The sequence below is a fragment of the Mustela erminea genome, chromosome 18 (assembly GCF_009829155.1).
Source record: "Mustela erminea isolate mMusErm1 chromosome 18, mMusErm1.Pri, whole genome shotgun sequence".
Lineage (NCBI taxonomy): Eukaryota > Metazoa > Chordata > Mammalia > Carnivora > Mustelidae > Mustela > Mustela erminea.
The window spans coordinates 57,556,497-57,572,338 of NC_045631.1; the positions used below are offsets into that span (position 1 = coordinate 57,556,497).

At 51.2% G+C, this 15,842-nt stretch overlaps 1 long non-coding RNA gene across 3 annotated transcripts; it reads right to left on the reverse strand.

The window, feature by feature from the left end:
• Positions 1 to 1,357: 1,357 nt before the first annotated feature.
• Positions 1,358 to 9,211, reverse strand: LOC116577216. Of its 3 annotated transcripts, none has more exons than XR_004280447.1 (4): positions 8,948 to 9,211; positions 7,976 to 8,220; positions 3,061 to 3,272; positions 1,358 to 2,633 (listed from the first exon to the last, which is right to left on the reverse strand). It is a non-coding gene; the product is annotated as an uncharacterized LOC116577216 (long non-coding RNA). The 3 variants fall into 3 exon arrangements; XR_004280448.1 differs by having other exon boundaries at positions 7,799 to 8,220; XR_004280449.1 differs by lacking the exons at positions 7,976 to 8,220; positions 8,948 to 9,211 and adding an exon at positions 3,357 to 3,882.
• Between the last annotated feature and the right edge of the window lie 6,631 nt (positions 9,212 to 15,842).

Here is a 15,842-nt window from a genome sequence, read left to right on the forward strand (position 1 = left end):
TTGTGGCCACCAAAGCAGCGTGTTCTCTTGCTTTCCAAAACCCAGAAAGCAAGTCACTGTTTCCTAAATGAAAGGGGACAAAATTAGCACTGGGAGAGGTCGTGGGAGTTGTTTTCCAAGTATCTGAGAGTGCTTGGCAGAATAAAGCAGGAGCACTTACATGTAAAATCCTCTCCATTAAGGGCTGCTTTGAAGCCAGATCGTTGTGCAGGATGGGAAATGAACGAAATGGAAGAGCCGGACTTCCGCGGCTTTACAAACCCTACAGAAATTCACAAAGCTGCAGAGATGCACAAGAGCTCATTTTGGGGAGCTCGTGCTGGTGCTGCCGGAGGAGGGATTGGTGAGCCTGGGGACTGCCGCCCAAGGAAGAATCTTCTGAGAGCTTGACCAACAGTATGAGCAAAAGAATCCGGAGGAAGGAGGAGTGAATTCTGACCATTACATCGGGGTGTTTCGTGGGGAAACTGAGCCCTGAGGGATGGGGCCGGATTTGGTAGAGCAGATCCTGGGACAAAAGCCTTCCCAGGCAGGAGAGGCTCAAAGTTCCCGAGGGGGCAGCAAGGAGAAAGGCGTGTGCTCCTGGGACAGACGACATCCTCAAGCAGCAGCATGACGGACTGGGCTCTTGGGGCAGAGTTAAACCGAAATTTGGTATTTTTTTTTTAAAAGAATTTTTTTTATTTATTTGAGAGAGAGAGAGAGAGAGAGCATGAGAGGGGAGAAGGTCAGAGGGAGAGGCAGACTCCCCTTGGAGGTGGGAGCCCGATGGGGGACTTGATCCCAGGACCCCGGGATCATGAGCTGAGCCACCCAGGTGCCCCAAAATCGGTTTTTTGGTTTTTTTTTTTCTCGCTATTTTTGTATTGTGCTTTACAAGCCTGAGAACTGACAGGGACATAAATTTGCTACGAGCTTGGGGTTTTTTGTTTGTTTGTTTGTTTCAAATTCGAAGAGACATTTTTAACAGCGACAGCACGTTTGAACAACCGTGGAATTCCAGACTTTTCCACGACCTACCCTCTGGCTCCTCTGACGACCCGCCTGGCAGGATACTCAGTCTTTCACTGTAGAATTCACCCACATGGACAGTGTGGGTGTGAGCGGGGATGAGGCTGCGGGTAGGGAGAGTTTTGGGACCGTGATTTCAGGCCGACACCCCATCTTTACAAAATTAAATGGTCAGCGTCCTTTTCATGCCATACTTGGCGATCTCTGGGTCTTTTGAACACCGCTGACCCCTCTGTTTCTCTCTCACCTCTCTCCTCTTTGCGGTAAATGCTAGTGAACGAATCTGTGTGCAAAGACAATTTTGGGTGCATGAAGAAACCCAACCAACATCTTTGTGAAAGACTGGTATTTTTAAAAGCCCTAATAAGCTCTTCTCATCAGCTAAATGAATGTTTTGACAGCCTCATGGTGATCGGTGTGTTCTACAGCGTTTAGGCAGAGCTGCTGAGTTACAGAGTCACTTCACAGATCAGGCCCTAGATGAGAATGTTCTCCACAGAGCTGGCCTGTCCCCAGTGATAGCTCAGGAAAACCCATCCTCCTGTTGGTCCTGGCCACCTCCTGCGGGAAGAAACCTTGTAGGGCTGAGGGGTTAGACCAACCTTCATGACCATGGAGCTGGAGGCAAAGGACTAAGTTTGGGGGTGTCAGGTCTTTGAGACTCCCCGAGGTCCCCTGCCCAGCCACTTCCTCTCAGTCCCATCTCCCTAGGCGAGAATCTGCATAGGATGGTGGAATGGGCCTCCCTAGGAGCCGTCACTGCACCAGCATGGGGCACTGATGCTTTCTGGAACCTACGACCAGAAGGCCTCAGGCCTGGAGGCCAAGAAGCAAGACCAGCGTTTCATCTTGGTCAGCTCAGGGTCAACCGGAGGGCAGGCATAAGGTGGTGTTTCCAATCCAGGCATGCTGAGAAGGCCAACAGGTCCACCTGGCTTTGGTAGGGCATCCCGGTGCCTCGGGAGCTGGGGTATCTGGCTGCTCAGAGCCATGAAGGGTGGGTGCAGCAGACAGCTCTTCAGAAGGGTTTGGAAAAGCTGCTTCTTCCATCAACCTAATGCCTCGGACCCAGGCGGGCTCTCCAGGGGGTCTGTCCCCAGAGAGGCGTTGTCTCCCCCTTTCTCAACAATTACAAATCGATGATCTTAAAATTTACCATCCAACCGGGTCACTTCTGAGAGTGACAGGGGGGCCTTATGAATAATTACCTTGAGTCACAGGCGTACGCAGAGATCGGCGCCAACCCGGCCGTCTGTCACCCGTGTTGGTCTGTCCTTTGAGCCCTGCACATTCCAAGGGACAATGAACACTTTTCTGTTATGGAAGACAATCCCAAAGGTAACAAAGCACAGGGTATTTCCAGCTGCTCTTCCAGAAATGGCATTTGACCTAAGGAGAGCCCTGGCCCGAGCCAGGGCAGGTCACCTTTCCTCAGTCACGGTATCATTGCGCAGGCGTGGGAACCTCTTCAGTCTAATTGTTCTAACATGTATGTACCTGCATGTGGGCGGCGCATCTAGAAGCTACGGTCCCTGCTTCCTGCCGTCGACCTTGCCCCTGTCGCGGCACGCAGCATGATGTGCAGGGAGCACAGGCTTTGGCGGGCCAGGTATTCCCGGGGGCTTTAGAACAGGAAAACAATAACTAGTACCTTCCAGTAACCGTCCCGTCCCCTTCCACAACAGGAAGGCAGCGCTGGTGGTGCCGTCTTCCTGTGTAGAGTCCCAAGAGCTAGAGTGACATCCAGGAAAATGAGCCTCTGCGTGCAGCGATGGGGGAAGGAAAAGAGTCTAGAAGGTCACTTAGGCACCTCTCCTTAGGGGTTATGGCTGGATTCCAGGCTTCTGTCCTACCCTGGAATGAACAGCTTCCACTTCGTTTGTTTGTTTGTTTTTTAAGATTATTTACTTATTTATTGAGACATAGACACAGAGAGAGAGAGAGAGTGTGTGTGTGTGTGTGTGTGTTTGTGTATGGGGGTGGGCAGAAAGAGAGAATCTCAAGCAGACTCTACGCCAAGCATGGGGCCTGACACCCTATGATCCTGACCTGAGCCAAAATCAGGATCGGATGCTCCACCGACTGAGCCAGCCAGACGCCCCAAACAGCAGCTGCTTTCAGGAGTTGAAACGATGAGGCTCACATCAACGTCTTCACTGGAGAAGCTCTCGACTAAGCCCACGCCCTGCGGGACGGCGGGCAGCGGTGGGCAGGGACGCCAGCTCCCTGGCGCAACTCGAATCAGCCTCTCTTGTGTCCACCTGCGGAATGAAGGAGGGTTTGATGAAATCATTCACGCTGAGGGAGTGCAAAAATCTGCACGGGCGGGTCCTTAAGAACATCACCCTTAAGAAGAGGGCCGGTCCGGCTGGTCCTGGGGGGGCCCTTTCCACAGTAACGGTCCGTCCTTGTGCTGAGTGTATGATCCCTGGACGACATCAGCCAACTGGGCTCACACCTGCCGGGCCCCTCGCCGTGGTGCAAAGGCAGGAGTATCAGACAAATTCACTCCTATACAGACATGTTCCGATCCCATGCCAGAGAAGAGGCCACCACTTAGGAAAACAGGAACAGTTTCAGGAATGTGACTGTGGGGACTTTTCCCAGGCCTCACTGACCCTCGGACTCCATTTGCCCCTTACCGACAATATTTTCTTTTATTGCACTGAAAATGATGTTGGCTCATTTGTGACCCTGCCCCAGAGTCCATCAACTGGAGATTGGAATGGACAAACATAGGAGGAAGCTTTCCTGGACTCCCGGAGGGTCCCCGGCTAGGTCTGAAAATGAAACTGACAAAGATAGTCACAGGAGAGAAACACGCTCGGTTATTTAATAGAAGTTTTGTGGGATGGGAAGTGAAGGCTTGAAGAAACAGTTAAATCTGAGTTTTATTTTTTTTAAAGATTTTATTTATTTATTTGACAGAGATCATAAGTAGGCAGAGAGGCAGGCAGAGAGAGAGAGGAGGAAGCAGGCTCTCTGCTCAGCGGGACTCGGTCCCAGAACCCCGGGATCACAATCTGAGCCGAAGGCAGAGGCTTTAACCCACTGAGCCACCCAGGTGCCCCAAAACAAGTCTTTTTTAAAATTTTACTTATTTATTTGACAGACAGAGATCAAGTAGACAGAGATGCAGGCAGAGAGAGTGAGAGGAGGAAGCAGGCTCCCTGCTGAGCAGAAAGCCCGATGCGGGGCTTGATCCCAGGACCCCGGGATCATGACCTGAGCTGAAGGCAGAGGCTTTAACCCACTGAGCCACCGAGGTGCCCTGAGTAGTTTTATTTTTTTAAGATTTGATTTTTAAGACATCTCCACCCCCAACATGGGGCTCGAACTCAGGACCCTGAGATCAGGAGTTGCACACTCCACTGACCAAGCCAGCTGGGTGCCCCAAACCTGAGCCTTTTTGTGCGGGGTTTGACGCTGAGTGGACAGTCGTGGAGGGATGGGACAGGTCAGAGAATCTGAGCTAGGGTGGTAATCTGGGGGAAGCTCAGCAAGGCCTGTTGGTTGGCATTTCTCCGGGCATCCCCCCGTCATCGGAGTGAAGGATGCCCTGTGGCCCCGGGTGTAGGGAGGGCACCTCTCGTGGCAGGATTTTAGGACCTGAGTCAGGGGAGAAGCAGGGAAAGGTTGGAACGGACTTTCTGCTTCAGCCATCTTCTCAAGTCCCTTCAGGATGCACTATTTAACGTGCCAAGGTGCCGTTATTGGGGGTAGTATGTCCTGAACCCCGTCCTGAGCCTGTTTTTAAAAGTGTGAATGTGAAGGACCCATCAAAACCTGTGCCCCTAGGCATGGCCCGATCCATCCATCTCCTGGCTTTGCCTCTCCTGCGGCCGAGCTCAGCTGGGGTCTAACTGGGTCACATGCAAAGCCATTTCCAACGGACCAGGACACACGTGCATGACTCCCAAGCACGTATCCTTGATCTACTCCCCACCATACTGTGAGGCTGCCCGAAGGGTTTTGAACCTTGTCTCCATGCCCTGATTGTACTCAGATTTCCAGATTGTAGGTATCCCCTTTCCAGTGTAGACACATAAACCCCGCTGGGGCTCAGAGGTGTGATTTCGATTCCACTAATTGCGTGCTCCTGCAGGAGACTTGGGTTTAGAACCGACTTACGCGGAGACAGGGGACAGGGCATCGTTTTGCTGGCATGGATCGTTGGCAGGGCCAGCCCGGTTCTGGAGGCGGGAGCCAAGGTGGCAACATCCTCACTTGGCAGCTTCCCGATCCTGGGGAGGTGACGCTGGGGGCTGGTTCTTCAGTATGATCCGGGGAGTCGGTTGTTCCCGGAAGCCGGCCCAGGGCCTGCATCTCTGGCCATCGCAACAGTTCTGTGAGCTCTCTGCCCCTCCAGAAATCCCTTCGGCTTGAGCCACCTGTGGCAGGCTCTGCTGTCTGTAGCTGAGAACCCCCGGCCCATACAGACGGAGCAAGGACAGCAGAGGGCGGGGAGGCATGTTCAGCGTATGGTAGAAGTGTCGAGAAAAAGGTATAGGACATTGACAAATATTTTGAATAATGGTTCTACCTTGTGCGTTATCTCCAACCCTCACAAAAACTCTGTTAGGCATAATTGTTCCCGTTTTCCAGATGAGCACATAGTCTCAGAATGGTTAAGGGACCTGCCCAAGGCCACACAGCCTTCGACGGTGACTCATGAATTTGAACCCAGATTCTTTTGCTCAAAACCCAGGTCTCTCCACTCTATTACTCTGCCCAGGCCGGCCCTAGGGGCAGAAGGGAGTGGAAGCTCCCATCCTGTTCTCTTTTCTCCTCTTAACTTCTCCTTCTCCTGCCCGCATCTGAGGCATTCTACAGTTTATGTACGTGCGGGCCTTCATCAGTCAGGAGCAGAGCACCCTTCAGAAAACACACTGCAGGGCGCCTGGGTAGCTCAGTGGGTTAAGCCGCTGCCTTCGGCTCAGGTCATAATCTCAGGGTCCTGGGTACAAGTCCCGCATCAGGCTCTTTGCTCAGCAGGGAGCCTGCTTCCTCCTCTCTCTCTCTGCCTCTCTTCCTACTTGTGATCTCTGTCTGTCAAATAAATAATTAAAAAAAAAAAAAAAAAACAGAAAACACACTGCAAAGGGTCTACCACTGCAGTGGTGGTGGGATGAGGGGGCGGAGGGTTCCCAGCAGCTTTTTTTCCTTTCTGCATAAGGCAATTGCACTGTTGGAATTTTTTACCGGAAGCAAGTGGATTCCTTATGTAATTAGACATCAGAATTAACACTGCCGAAGAGTGATGGAGAAGCACCAGGACATAAACTGTGGACATTATGGTGTGGTGGGATTATAGGTGGTTTTTAATTTAATTTAATTTAAAATTTTTTTAAAGATTTTTTATTTATTTATCAGAGAGAGCGAGCACAGGCAGACAGAATGGCAGGCAGAGGCAGAGGGAGAAGCAGGCTCCCTGCCGAGCACGGAGCCCGATGTGGGACTTGATCCCAGGACGCTGGGATCACGACCTGAGCCGAAGGCAGCTGCTTAACCAACTGAGCCACCCAGGCATCCCGTGGTTTTTAATTTTAAATGTGTTTGTGCATTTAAACATGTTTTGAAAATGAGAATGGGCTCAGGTTGCTTTTAGCCACAAAGACCAGAAAACCCTTCATCCAGCTGGATGGCCCAGTGACAACGCTGATGTGTTTGTAGGACCTGATGTCTAGCACACAAGGGAGGGCCCCGCACATGACCAGGGCTTGTCACCAAAGACTCCCGCTGCTTCTTCCTCCTCTCCTCCCTGTGGTCCCAGCATCCTCCCCAGCACACGCTGGCTCCCCTCGGGCACACAGCACCCGTGGAGCCGGCCCTGGACACAACAGTGTCCACACACAGAAATAGGGGACTTCTGTTTGGGCATCTCCTTTGTCACAGTGCAGGGACCTTTCCAGAACCTCCTGGCAGACTGTCCTGTGGGTCTCATTGGTCAGGACTGGGTGACAGTCCCTGGCAGAAGGGATGCCTTCGCTGGGGCAGCACCCAGTTTCCCCTGGGAGCCCGAGAATGTGGACAAGGGCAAAAGCCTGAACAAAGCGGGCTTTAGGAGTGAAGACTTGGGGACATGGGTGCCGTGTAGAGAGTCTCCGAGGGCAGATATTATTTGATTATTTAAAACACTACATTAACTTTTTTTTTTTTTTAAGATTTTATTTATTTATTTGACAGAGAGAGATCACAAGTAGGCAGAGAGGCAGGTAGAGAAAGAGGAGGAAGCAGGCTCCCTGCTGAGCAGAGAGCCCTATGTGGGACTCGATCCCAGGACCCTGAGATCAGGGCCTGAGCCGAAGGCAGAGGCTTAACCCACTGAGCCACCCACAAGGGTAATTTTAAATTTTTTAAAAGTTAATGTGGGCGCCTGGGTGGCTCAGTGGGTTAAGCCTCTGCCTTTGGCTCAGGCCCTGATCTCAGGGTCCTGGGATCGAGTCCCACATCGGGCTCTCTGCTCAGCAGGGAGCCTGCTTCCCCCTCTCTCTGCCTGCCTCTCTGCCTGCTTGTGATCTCTGTCTGTCAAATAAATAAACAAAATCTTAAAAAAAATATTAAAAAATAATAATAAAAAATAAAATAAAATAAAATTACCCTGTGTGGTTGGACCCGCTGTGGAGGGCTTTGGTATCAACTGTGTTGCTGGGTCCCTGTGTTTAGGAAACCTGGCTGCTCCTAACAGGAGATAATCATGGCCTCAGCAGCAACAAAAAGCCCGTGCTGGGTCTGCTCCAGGGAATTGTTTGACCTCTGGGAACACCAGGCACTGAACGGGACCTACCTGGCAGTTGTGGGGCCCGAAATTCTGTAGGTACAACTTTCACTTGGGTCACGTGAGCCAGACCACTGATGGGGGCTCCCAGGCTTGGCTAAGAAGGTCCCAGTCTCAGGGCGTCAAGGCTCAACTTTAAGTTTTGTCCTTGGCCGTGAAGAGTGCCAAGCTTTCAGCAGACATTACCTGACGCAGCCTCCTTCAATGTTGAAGACTTGGCCAAGGTGAGTGAACGGGTCTTGGAAGGGGTCCAGGTCCCAGCGCTGCAAATCTGAGGGTCGAGGTAGCCGAAACCACTTGGAGGCCCCTCGGGTTTTCCTGCGTTCATAAACTTCCTCAGGGTTGTGTTTTTGTTTTTGTTTTTGTTTTCAGGGGGGCTGACTCAGCTGCTGGGAAGTCCTTGTTTCCTTTCCAAGTGCAGAGTTTCTCAACTGTTGAAAGCAAGAGATGCGGAAGTTAAGCCAATGGTTTCAACATCTTCCGTCAGAGAAGAAGCTTTACTTCTGCATTAAGATTAGAATTGTCCTTGCAGTCTTGGCTGCTAGAATGTAAAAAGAAGTGGATTTATTTTTTTGTAAGTTAAAAAAAGTTGTTTTTTTTTTTTCCCCAAGTAATTTCTATACCTAGTATGGGGCTCAAACTCACAACCCTGAGATCAAGAGTTACATACTCTCCCGACTGAGCCATCCGGGAGCCCCACTTTTTCTTTCTTTCTTTCTTTCTTTTTTTTTTTTTTAAGATTTTATTTATTTGACAGAGAGAGATCACAAGTAGGCAGAGAGGCAGGCAGAAAGAGAGAAGGGAGGAAGCAGGCTCCCTGCAGAGCAGATAGCCTGACGCGGGCTCGATCCCAGGACCCTGAGATCATGACCTGAGCCGATGGCGGAGGCTTTAACCCACTGAGCCACCCGGGTGCCCCTTCACTGAGCATTCTAAAGCTTGAACGAAGTCCCTTGCTTGCAAAGTTGGGAAGTTTCCCTTCCCTCCACTATGTCGTGTGTTAGGCACTCAAGGAGCTCCACGATTGTAAATTTCAGAACAGACGGTTGGAAGAATAAATGGATATTAAAAAGTCGTGCAGGGTCTTGCCACTTGTTATTTAAAGAATTTATAAGTCAAGATAGTTCGAACTGCTACTGAGGGCCCATATGGAAAGACCTGAGGGCCAGAGACGTTTTGGGTTTGCTTGCTAGGCGGAATGTCCGAGAATGTCCGCGCCTCCACACCGGTCGGGTGTTTGCGAGTCCAGCGTTCCACAGCCTGATGGGCTGACGGCTGATGGACTTCTCACGTGGTACACCCGGGCAGACAATCTCGAAGCTGGGGACCTGGAGGAAAGAACAAGGTGCAAAGAAACTGAGGGCCGCAGAGAGAAGTTAAGGCAGTGGGAACACCCCCATGAGCCTTGGAGTCAGGGCTGGGTTTAGGGTCTCTGCCCTGGAACTTACTTCTCCCGAGTGAACCTCGGTGTCCCCATCTGTAAAATGGGCTCTTTTGAGGATTGATGAGGAGGTGTGCTGGCCCAATATAGTTGGTCGGCGGCCGAGGAGCTGTATTTAGATGTTGTATGGGAGGAGACACACGGTTGGCTCCGAAGTTCTCAATTCTCTGTAGGGATTGAACAACCTGGCCTCCTTGTGCCTCGGTTTCCCTGAGTATGGAATAAACTCAGGTTGCCAGCATCACAGGGATTCCTAGAAGACTCTCCTGAGCAGCCAAGAGGCTGGTCCCCAGAGAAGTCCTTTGCACACCTGTCTGTGACAGGTGCATGTGCCAAACCTTTGAACAAGGTCAGCCCGGACACAGAGGCCAGCCGTGGTTACCAAGGACAGTGACGTCTTTGTCCTCAGGCTGCGGGGGCTTCCTGAGCCTGGTGGTTAAAAAGTCTGCTCTCCCTGCTGAGTCAAGTTCAAAGGTGTAACTTGTGTCCCTGGGGGTATGGAGGAAGGTTGCACAGGCTCTTGGTTTTGGGTTAGCAGGAAACCCCCCACCAGGGTCTCGGGGGCAGCTTCGGGTCGTGCCTCAAAAGAGCACCATACCTGACAGAGGCCACCATGTGAGGCAGGGTTGGGAGGCGAGGTCCCTTTTAGGAAAGGTTATGCATTCACACCTTAGTGTTTTGGAGTGGGGTGGGCTCTCTCTGAACTAGGCGGGTGGCCGGGGCTCTCGTGCCCCGCTAAGCAAGACAACTGTGTCCGCCTACGTTCCCTGACACCTTCAAGCGCTATGTAGGAGAAGGTGGTTCCCCAAGAAAGGGGTAAGTCTGCTTCCAGCCGTTCACATGAGGACTGGTCTTTTGATCAGCACTCTCTGTTTTACTCTTCTGTTTGGGGGAAATTTCAGATGGGGAAGGACTAATCTAAATAAACAGAGGATGATACTAGTAACCAACCGAAGGGGTAGTCAGGGTAAAAATAATCTATGGTTACAGAATGTTCCGGAGGCAGAGCTGTGAGATGCCTGGCTACGGGAAGCATGTACACAGAGGCTAACTATTTACAAAGTGTTTTCACGAACACTGTCTTATCTGAGCCTTACAACCCTGGGAGATGCATTTTCTGACATCAAATCCCATGAACATCCAATCTAAAAAAAAATTTTTTTTTTCTCCTTTGGAAGAGAAAGATCTCAAAAGGTGCTCTGGGCTACAGAGATGGTCCAGTCAGGCACTGCCAAGGTGGGAAGGGCTGAGAGACGGGGTTTTCAGCGTGGTGTGAAATGAGCAGATGTGTGGCTCTCGGCGGGAGGTCACAGAACATTCTGGAGGCAGAGCTGCGGGATGTCTGGCTGTGGGTTGCACTCCCAATAAGGAATCAAACAGAGACGCACACCCCTTTCCCCCAGACTATGGCCAAAAGCCTTTGGGGTGTCAGGAGATTTCGGGGTCCGAGGTGGCTCTGTCTCTCATCCATGTCAAAGAGAAAATGGGAGAGATCTGGGCCCTCTCTGTCTCTTCTCTGTGAGGTCCACTCTCTGCCCACAGGACTGACAGTGGAGCAGGCCTTTCTCTTCCCTCTGTAGCCTTGGGGAAAATGCACTGTGGATCTCATTTAAGATGCTCTGCTTCTGTCCCTAACTCGGCGTCATCTTGCTGTGTGACCTTCGGCCTGTCCCTTGTTGGCACTCTGTTGCACCTGCCAGGCCAACCCCGCCTCCATCTTGTACAACCAGCAAGGAGCAGCCTGGGAGCGATCGCTGACTTGCTAAGTCCCGATCTGGCCTGCCAGAGAAGTGCCACGCAGCTGCGTCGGGGTCGCAGAAGCGAGGACTCTATTTTGCGAAACAAACAAACTACAAAGAAGTATGATTGGTTTGGCTATTTGTGGGTCTCTGAGCTGGAAGCCGCAAGGCCTCAGGTCACATCCTCTGTCGCCCTAAATCTCATCGGATGAGCGCCAAGCTTCGCCACAGGGTAGCAATTCTCTCGCTCGGCTGCTTCCCCAGGCTTGGTGTCCTAGCTCGGTGACAGAGAGGACAGAACGGGGTGGGGAGAGCACCACCCCCAAGGATGCTTCCGCTCAGTCCATGGGACAGAGAGGTGTGTTTAATGCACTCAGAATGCAGTTCTAACGTAAGGCTCGTGACTTCAGCCCATCCAGTATTTAATAGGGTTCTGGAAAATGGCAGGTACCATGACAAGGAGAAGAAAATGAGTGGATACAGTCCCAGGACCCAAGCAACTCACAATCTGATGAGATCCGATTCTTTTCCAGTCTCATTGAAGGCGGTATGCCTTAAGTGGAAGTGCCAAGTTCATAGGCATTATGGAAAAAGAACAGGTGACAGGAAAGGCTTCAGGGAGGGCTGCAGAACTTACCAGCTACATTGTCCCTGTTTCCATGTCTGCCCTGTGCAGCAGGCTGAGCACCTGCAAGGCAAATCTGCTTTTATATACTGTATCTTCCCACACTCCTGTGCTTAATGTGGTGTCGGAATAAATTACAGAGCTGAATAAATGTTTGCCAAGTTAACAAAGGGATGAATAAATGAACAGACAGAGTGGAGATGGAAAGAAAAATCATTCTGGACAAAGGAAAGCTGGGGACAGGGTTTATAGAAGATCTCAGATGGCAGCGTTTGATGCTTCATTTATTTCTGTCATCAGTGTAGTTTTCGAGCCAAAGTGTGAGTTTTGTGTTTGTGTTGTTTGGAAACGGAACTCTGCCAGCAGCACGAAGAGGGCCCTGGAAGAAGGAAGGCTTTTTTGGCAGCGAAACCAATTAAGGAAAGGGGAACGTTCCTTCTCCAGACTGAAATGAGGTATTTCAGAAATGTGTAAGGTCAGATGATAACTTTTGCAGTTCTGGCTTCTCGGCCGGAAGTTTTCCCAGGTTGCGAATGATGCAATGGTATTAGCTCAAGGCCACGGGAAGACTGCCAGAACTCCATCAGGAAATTGTGCCTGTAGGGTGAGCTACATTGTCCATAATTTTCCAGGCTGGAAACTTTGCCAGATGGCCCATGTCAGGAGAATCTGTCATGTTTCGCGAGGCTGTCTTTTACCATCAAATGAGAAGGTGAACTCTTCCAGACGTGGAGAGCCGATGTGTCCCTGGGACAGACCGATGACATTCAAGGGGCAAATGCCAGGGCGGGGCGAGCCACTGGAGAATAAGATTAAGAGCCACTGGGCCTCTCACACAGCCTTGATGTTTAATTGACCCTGACTCTTAGTTACATTCAAAGAGATCTTTCAGACCTTATTTCCCGTTGCTGTGTCTGTGGTGGGGAAGAGGTTGGGCTCTGCAGGCTGAAATTTGAGCTAGGACTGTCACCTGCCTCGCAGGGTCTCTCCTGCCATGACCCTCCCCTTAACCTATACCCCCAATCCTCTCAGTGTCACCAACTTCCCATGCTTTCCTTGGGCTGATTCCTGAGAGTGCACTGAGAGCAATGGAGAAGATGTGGCCATAGGGAGCAGGGACAGTGTCCCCAACTCTGGTTAATCCTGTGGGCTCAGTGTCGGCGCCCAGGCAGATGTGAACAGGCCACTGATGCCATGTCCTGACCACATCAGCCAGGGGCGGCCCTGTGGTAACTCAGCTGAGAAACCAAAGGAACCAGAGCGTCACTCTGTGGATGCGAGAACTTGGGAATCTTCGGTCTCCATCCCAGGGCACCCATCAAGGCTTCCAGCCACCAAATGAGAGGTGACAATGGATAGGCGAGGATTTACTAATAAAAATGCCCATTGACCTGGGGCCTCACTCAGGGTGTCTTAGAACACTCTCGTAGTACGACTTTCAAGAGAGCCTGAGGAAGAGAGCAGGGGTGCTGCTGCAGACGGGGGAGGCCACATTGTGTCACCCCCACTAGTGTCATGCCAGCCCATCAGTCCTGCCCTTTGCTCTGTGTTCGCACACACACTGCATCGACGAAGTGTCTTTTGAGGAAGGGGGTCTGGTCCTCTTTGCCCTCTCCTCCTGCCTGCTGGCTGAGGGCTGAGCTGACATTGAGATAAGGGCAGGGCAGCAAGACAGAGGGGACCCATGGTCCTGATGATGAGGAATGAGACCACGGGAACAGCTTAACTCAGGATGCCTGTGTCAACACGGACTATTTATCTAGAGAACTCTTGCCTGGGCAGATAAGTAACCAATAAAGAGCTTCACCATTTGCTTCAGGATACTCATGAAAAAAAAGATCTTCTAACAAAAGGTGGCTCATCTTGGCAAATGACCCCCTCTCAGGAGGATAGTTTGCTCAGCAGGGCAAACGGCTTGTTTATCAGACAACTGTTTCCTTATCGAGACTAGAATCTTTGAGACCTTCTGCTAGTTGTGTCCACCAGGCCTTAACAACTACATCACAAAATGGCCCGGTCCTTCTGAGGTCTCAGCTTTGAGAGGCCTGCCTTGAACACTTAAGCCAAGACCCTTACACCCTGAAATGTACCCCTGACGTCCCCTAGCTGATGGACCAAGAGTGTCTCGGGGCTGACTCTGGTCCAGTGGAGCTCTCCCCTGCTGTTGTTGCTTCAGTCACTTTTGCGTTGGTTTGGTTCATCAACCCGTTATGATGATGGTCCTTTGGGGGAGCTGGCCATTGATATTGGTGATGGAGGCACCATACCAGACTTGGGCTGAGTTCACAGGTGGGGGACATACGCTTCTATTTTGTCATGACACTTTTACTTTGGGGGTTCTGGTCACCGACCGCCAACCCTGGTCCCCTCACTTCTCTGCTCGCTCTTCCACACCATACTCATCATTATGCCTCACACAGGATCTGCCATACAGTAAGAGCTCCGCGTACATGTGCTAACAAGACAGGGACTGGCTCTTTTCACTGAACTCTGTAGTATGTCCCTCAGTAGACTTTCTTACGGGTTTCGGACACTTGCGCAGTAAGACTGATTTAAAAACAAACATACCATAATTTATACATCTAAACAAGGGTTGTTGCCTTCAAATTAGATTCCTTGGGAGTCTGTTCTTGTAGGATTGATACTACTATTTCTTGAGACATCTTCAAATACCTCTTTTGTAATTATGTCTTGATTTGCCAGCCTCAGGGGTGACAGGCCATCTTTTTTGTGTGTGAAAAATGTTTTGTTATTGGTGATTACAAACATATACAGATGTGGACACAATCCCACAATGATCAATTACCAACTTAGGACCAGTCTTATTTCATTTGAGCCTTTACTCCCTCTTCTCCCTCCCCTGGGAGGGGAGGTAATCCTGGACAATACATCATTTTGCTCCAAAATATTTCAGCGTGTCCCTAAAAGACAGGGTTTCTTTGAAAAATGTTAGCCATAATATATCCCACCTTAAAAATTAGTAATTTTTTAGTATCACTGTATGTTCAAAGTGTTTAAGCTCCCTGATTTCAGAGCCCTTTGTGAAAATCAGGATGGAAATCAAGTTCATATACTGCAATAGGCTGATGTCTCAGGTCTGTTTTTTTCTTTAAAAGTTTTAACTGAAGGACGCCTGTGTGGCTCAGTGGGTTGGGCCGCAGCCTTTGACTCAGGTCATGATCTCAGGGTCTTGAGATCGAGTCCCGCATCGGGCTCTCTGCTCAGCAGGGAGCCTGCTTCCTCCTCTCTCTCTCTGCCTGCCTCTCTGCCTACTTGTGATCTCTCTGTCAAATAAATAAATAAAATCTTAAAAAAAAAAAAAACTTAACTGAAGCTAAAACTATATATAGTTTTGTCTGTACTATACACAGACAAAAGTGTAGGAGTCCTAAGTGTACAGCTTGGTGATCTCCCAGCCCCTTGTAGGCCCTTCCCCCTTTCCTTCCTTTGGAATTTATCTGATAAAGAATATGTTTGTCTTGCAGGGTTGACGCTTCCGCAGTGGTTTTCCCTATGGTATCATTTGGCCTGTTCCTCTGTCCTCTGTGTCCTGTACATTGGTGGTTACACCTATAGGCTTATCAGATCCGGTCAGTTTTCACCAAGACCACTTCCTAGGAGCTGCGGTTCACTCCCACCAGGAGGCTCGTCATTCCCGTCATTCCCGGGATGTCTCTTTTTTGAAAGCATCTTTCGAAGGTGGGTGGGATCTTCACAAACAGGCGAAAGCCGGTCGGAGCTGAGCGCCGCGAGGGGTGTGGGTGCTCCAGCTGGAAAATGATGGTTGGCGAACAACGAGGCGTGACCAAGTCATCAGCGACGTCCTCGATGTTCCCGTGCGGCGGCTCAACTGGCCCTGAAGGAAATTCCGCAGCCGCTCCGGAAACGGGCTGTGCATCCGACGTGCGGCCGCCCAGGGTGACTCATGCGGAGGGCGCAGCGGGGACACCGCCGGGGAACTCGCCGTGGGCGGCAGAGCCAGCCTGGCTGTGCGGGCGGACGAGCGCGGCGGCCCTCCCTGGTCCTTCGCCCCTCAGGGACCGCGTCTCCGCGTGCATCACACTCGCGCTTCGGAGCTGCGGCTGGAACGGCGCTGTCCCGCCGCAACGCCGCCCCCCTGGTCTCGGGGGGCCGGCCTGGCCCCACGTCAGCTCCACCGCGGGGTCCGGACGCGTGGACAGGACGACGCTCGGCTCCACCCTGCCCCTCCCGAGCCCGGGCACCCGCCTCGGCGGCCTTACTCGGCGA